This window comes from Athene cunicularia, assembly GCF_003259725.1.
Source record: "Athene cunicularia isolate RWA chromosome 6 unlocalized genomic scaffold, athCun1 chr6_part1, whole genome shotgun sequence".
In the NCBI taxonomy this organism is placed as follows: domain Eukaryota; kingdom Metazoa; phylum Chordata; class Aves; order Strigiformes; family Strigidae; genus Athene; species Athene cunicularia.
The window spans coordinates 15,745,785-15,751,790 of record NW_020799105.1 but is presented as its reverse complement, the minus strand read 5'-3'; positions in this window follow the sequence as shown (position 1 = coordinate 15,751,790).

Genomic DNA, 6,006 nt, shown 5'->3' with positions numbered 1-6,006 from the left:
AGATGAGGTGAAACCATCAGACAGGGCTGGAGAAGCGTGCACTTTGTAGGGTGCATGTTCCTGTACCGCTGCCCGAGGTGGAGTGCTCTGATCAGTACATTTCAAACAAAACACTCTCACGTTTGTCAGCTCCAAAGGAAAAAAAAAATCCTCCTGTAAGCCTTTAGAAGCAGGGCCAGAGGTCTGCTGGATCACTGCTGGGAAAGGGCAAAGTTAGAGCAGAGCTTAATATTAGATTAGTGAGAAGTTTAGATGAAAACCACTCCAAAACCACTTGTATGCTGTCTGAGTTTGTACCAAAAAGGTACCCTGAAGGTTTTCAATCATTCACAGGGCTTTGGCACCAGCATCGATGTTTGCAACCTGAACTCACTTTGAACACAGTGTTCCCAGCAGCTGTTGCAGCTATTGGCTTAAGAAAGAAACTGCTTGAGAGGCTGAGGCAAAGACATGTGAAAAGGAGAGAAACCTACCTCGTTGCTTCTGCAAGATTCCCAGGAACAGTTCCACCGGAGAGGCAGGGATGGCAAAAAAGGGCCTTAAATAGATGAACAGAAAACCAGCTCTGATGCAGTTTCTCTAGCAAGGATCATTCCTCCTTCTTCCCCATTCCTTGGTATTGTTCCTGCTTCTGCTTTAAAAATAAAATTTTAAAAATTAAAATTAAAATTAACAGTGTGTGACTCCTTTTCTTGAGTATGTGGATACCATTGCTTATGGGAAACTATGGCCATCTGCATGCTATTCACCTGATTCTTAGAAACTCTTACATACTCTCAGAAAATTTCCCAAAACTCTGACTGAAGACGGTTGCCAACATGGCAAAGTGTGAACCTGTAATTCAGCAGCCTGTGGGCAAATGCTATTTGCCTGCATCCCCATTTCCCTCTGAAGCTGGCAGCTTTGGATTCTGCACAGACTGGTTTCTGCCATGCCTCTGAGAGCCTGCAAGCACATCTCCTGCCTCCAGTGAGAGGTCCCCATCCCTCCTTCTCTGAAGTGACAGGCCACATTAGACCGTTTAGAATCACATTTGGTTCTCATTTTCTAACAGACATCCAAGATAATATTTTTAGAAGAAGCTATACTGGTATTTGCAAAAAATAACCTTCTTTGCTTTTATCCCAAATGGGGTCTTTTCCAAGTTTCTTTTCCTATTTTAGTCATATCTCTAAAGCTGTTTGCATTAAACAATCTGATTCTAGAAGCGCATTAATCAGACTCTCTTTGGGCTCCTATCGCATGTGCTTTTCTCTGTGTCACAAGGCAAAAATACAGTCAGCTCAGCCATAAACTAATCCTCTTCCCCAGCCGAGGAAGCCCCAATCTCAGGGCCACAGATGGGCGACAGCAGGTTCATTCAGCATTTGCTTGGTGCTACTGCTGTCCATGCATCAGGAGGAGCATCTTTCCCAAGACCTGCTCACCACCACCAGGATCCTGCCCTTACTGGTCCCTCGAAGCTGAAAAAAGGGCAAACCAACAGCCTAGTGCAATCCATCAAAGGGAAAGGAGAGCCGCCAGCATGGGCTGGCTTTGCCAGGTGCTGACCTGCCTGCCTGGCCGCGGTACTGTGTGGGGCCCTCAGAAATCTGTTTTGGGAATTGTTTTCTCTGCTTGGCTATGTTTTCAGCTCTGCTGAAAGCCTGGCAAGGAGATGGAAAAGACATCCCTGATGGCTGGGGGGGGCTCTCCTGCCTGCTGGCAATGAAGTTTGAGGCAATACAGCAGCACAGAGGTGAGCCATAGAAACAAAGACGAGTCTGTTTGGGTTCTTTTTAGCAGATTCCTAGAAAAAGGACCTGGGTTTAGTGAGGTGCTGCAGCAGCTCCCAGAGATAAGGCAAGCATGGGGCACTGGTGTCTGCAGATGGGCTGGCACTGAGCTGCCAGCAACCTCCAGCCAGGGGACCAGGAGAGCAGGGAGATAGAGAGCCAGGAGTAAAGCAGGGAGCCCCAGGGTCTGGCTTCTTCCTCAGGTGTCTGCAGGCACCCCTCTGGCAATGCTGCAAGTTTTGGGGATGCACCTACCCTGAGCAAGGACCATCTCTGTGGCCCCCTGAGAGCCTCAAAGTCAGGGCTCCCTTCTCCACCACCAGCGGGGTGCAGACCTGCCTTTCCTGGGCAGTCAAGGACAGCATCGCCCCATGAGTCCACCCAGAGCAGGGATGCCCTTCCCCAGCACTGGGCTATGTTCCTGCTGGCAGGAACCAAAGGGAAGGAAGGGCAGGAAAGCAAAAGGGAAACCATTCCTGACCCTAAAGACACCAGAGGACACAGAGATCAATTGCCACCACACCAAACCCACAGACAGGCAGCAAACCTCCCATCACCAACCAGTCTCTGAGAACCACAGCAGGATTAGTGAGGGATGGGCAAATGTGCCCATGCAGCACGAGACTCCCCAAGAGGTCATCAACAAAGGTCTGGCTTACCCTCTGCCAAAGGCTGGCCAGGCACTGCTTTATACCTAGCTGAATGAGATCAGCTTTCTGGTCCTGTTAGGCTTCATCAACTGTCCCATGCTGAATTATTTAAAACCATCTTTTATTTATCTACCGCAGCTTTTTTTCACTCGACCTCTAGCAAGTCACTTAACCACTCTGAATGGATTGCACCAACTTCATCCCATTCAATAATGCTGAAGGTGATGAGAGGGACAAGCCACTACTCTGATACTGCTTCTGAAATGCTTCAGATGCCAGTAGACCAAAGTGGTCTGCTGTGTAACTAGAGCACTGGATTTACCCTCATGCTTAATGGAAAGTCTTGTCTAAACATAAAGATCATATTGCTTGGTTATGACAATACTTTTATTTAGAAAACTCCTACTAGGGTATTGTACATACTTTTAAAACAAGCTGAGTGCACTCAAAACCAAGCAAACACTAGCTAAAATACTGCCAGTGCCAGCGCAGAGGCCAAGCATAGCACTAAAAATTGGGCACTGAAGGGAACATATCCCCAGCTCAGCCTCTTCCAGTGTCCATCATCACCCATCACTAGCCCTCTGGGTACATGAGTGAGGTTGCCCACAGTACTGCACTACCAGGAGAGGAGACGCTTGTTCATCAGGCCCCAGGTCCTCCAGGTGCGGTGCAAGCTGCTCTGAAGTCCTGTCCCACTGACAAGGGAGGTGGCAGAAAGTCCCTGCATGGGTGCCAGGACAGTGATCTGTGCCCAGTCAGAAGCAGAGATGCCAGGAAAGCAGAGATTATGGCCTTGGGTCTCAGGCAGCTCTGGAACTGTGTTTTGAAGATCTACATTTGAGACATAAGCACCTAAATAAAGTTTGTATTTTATCAAAATTTCCTCCACACGCATACAGTACAAAAACTGAGTACAAAAAGCTGAGAAGGATTTTAGGAAATAATCTAATTCAGTTTCTTGCCCCAATGGACCAGCCCTAAATCTTTGCTATCCCACTTAAAGATCAGAGACTTCAACAGGGCTTCGTCAATTTACTCCGGCTGGGGAACTGGCCCCAGTCACTGAAAGTCCTCTCTTAAGAGCTCACACAACTTTCACAAGGTATGCACATCCTATTACTTTTATTCCTCAATCACTTTTTGAACACCCATCTGTGCTGATCACTTGCTATGGCACACAAGATCTTCAGAGCAAGGACAATTCTGTCTGACGTGTGATGATGTATGAGACTTCACGGAGCTGGTACTGCCCAGTGGCAGTCACATGGAGGTGGCGTGACCCCAAGTGTGATAGCAAGCATGGTCAGACACACCGACTAGCAGAAGAAGACCTGGTAAAGGTGCCCTTGGAACCATAAACCTATATATTCCCCTCATGCTTTAAGTGGCTGGAGAGAGCCCACAAGTGGCCATGCCTGTGAATCCAATGTGCTTTAACTCGCACGAACAATTCTGAATAATTTAACTAAGTAACCTTGCACTAACAAACGAAACAATATCTACTCCTGCAGGAACAGAGTGGATTTATTTGTCACTCTAGGTTATAAAGCAATGTCAGGCTCTTATAGATAAAGCAGGACACTGCAATATTGATAAGATAACTGGATCTGGTTTATAAATGCAACATGAATTCCTCTCTCTTCTATAGGGAATTAGTTCAAACTCTGCCAGCATGCAGGCAGGCAGGGCCTTCGGCTCCAAGCAGCTCTTTGGTTTGACCAAACCAAGGACCCCTTTTTCAGTTTCCACTCGCCGGCAGGTGGATTTTGGCAAACAAGACTGACTTCTAGTTAAGCTCTAAGGCCAAGCAGCTTATTTCTGACAGATACATACAGAGGCTTGGACAGGGGGGAAGGTGTGACAAAGCAGAGAGCAAGGTCTCAATGCTGCCAAAGTTGATAAACCTACAAAAAGAAGACAAGCCCTGTCCAAAGAAGAGTTGTAGAGAATCACTGAGGGAGAGGCAAAGCTCATTTCTATAGAGGAAGAATGGACAATAAACAATCCAACCAGCACAAACTGACCAGCACAAGTGTCAGGTCTCTAAGTGGCCCATGTCTAATTTATAAGACTGTACTTGAAATCCATAATGAAATCCCAGCTATTCTGGTTTATCTCTGGCCTATGCAAACTGTGTTGCAAGTAAAGAGCTAAAGGCTGAAAGCTTGAGTTTGCTGTGCCTTTCTTCCTCAGGTCTGACAAAAAGGAAAATGACAGCTTCATTATTATCTATTTTCTTCCCCAGTTAAGTCACCACCACCCATGCAGGGCACAATCCCAGCAAAGGCTGAGCACATGCAGCTCCCACAGGCAGGATGCTTCCTCTGTGCTAAAGCCAGGACAGGATCTCACCTGAAACAGCATCTGCCTCTGCCCCAATCAGCAGCATCGCTGGTACTGTACGGACCAGCTGAGCATCCCAGCCCCGCTCCCATAATAGCGCTGGGAGGAGGCACTGCCTCTCAGCACTGCTAATGCCAGAAAAGATTCAACCCAGCACATGCATAGGGTACACCTGCTACACACGGAGATCACGTTTTCTCATGTCTTTTGCTACCCATGACTGTACTTCCACATCCCACACACTGTCACTGATTGCGTTGCCTTTCTCCTCTTGCTGTTCCTCTCGCAGCCCAAGGCTGTCCACTTTTCCCTGGAGAAGCCCGGCTTGCCTCCCAGTGGCTCCAGTTCATGGCTGCTTTTGCAGTTGACAAAGTACTTGACATTTCTGCACAACGTGATCCATGTGTGGAGGCTTTCCTGCAGCTGGGCTTCAGCCACAGGGCACACCAAGCCAGACACAGACCTTCCCTCCTCACTGCAAAGGCAAATGCTTCATGACAAAGGCACAGGTTGAAAGACACAGGCACGGATACTAACATAAAAGGATTCAAGTCCTAAATTCTCAAAACAGTATGGTTTTAATGAGCAGGACAAAGGTGGATTTCCCGAGCATGGGGTGAGCCCCATGCCCTTCTCCAGCTCACACAAAATTATGGTGCCCAAAGCACTGGTGGACACTCAGCAAACCAGATTCACCTCCCAACAGAGCCTGGGGACAGTGGTCCCACTCCAGCTCTGGAAAGGGATGCATGGGGCAACTGCCTGGACAAGTGGTGGGGAATTAACTGTCCCTCCTTCAGACAAGATGCCATTTTTCTACAAGTTTTCTTCCTCTCCAGGAGGCGAGATGTCATTACTTTGTATAAAGCAACACTGTTGGCTTCCCATTTTGTGTTTGTCTGCCCACTGCCCAGAGAAATGACAAGCGTGGGAGAAAACCCATCCCCATGAAGCCTCTTTCTCAGCTGAAGATGAACATGGCAGCTGAGCAGGGGTGACAACCCACACTGAAGCAGCACCTGAAGTCCCAGTGGGTCATGGCTGAATAAGCCCAGAGGAAGGATGACCACGTTCCCGTGCAACTTGACAAAGAGAAGGGGCTCAGAGTAATATAATTCCTGTCCACTGGTGATGACGCTCCCATGTAGCTCTGGCCTTTGAACACTCTCTGGCATTCAGAAGATGCTCTAGATTTACTGCCCACACAAATACCCACTGGGGCTGCTACCTGGGGG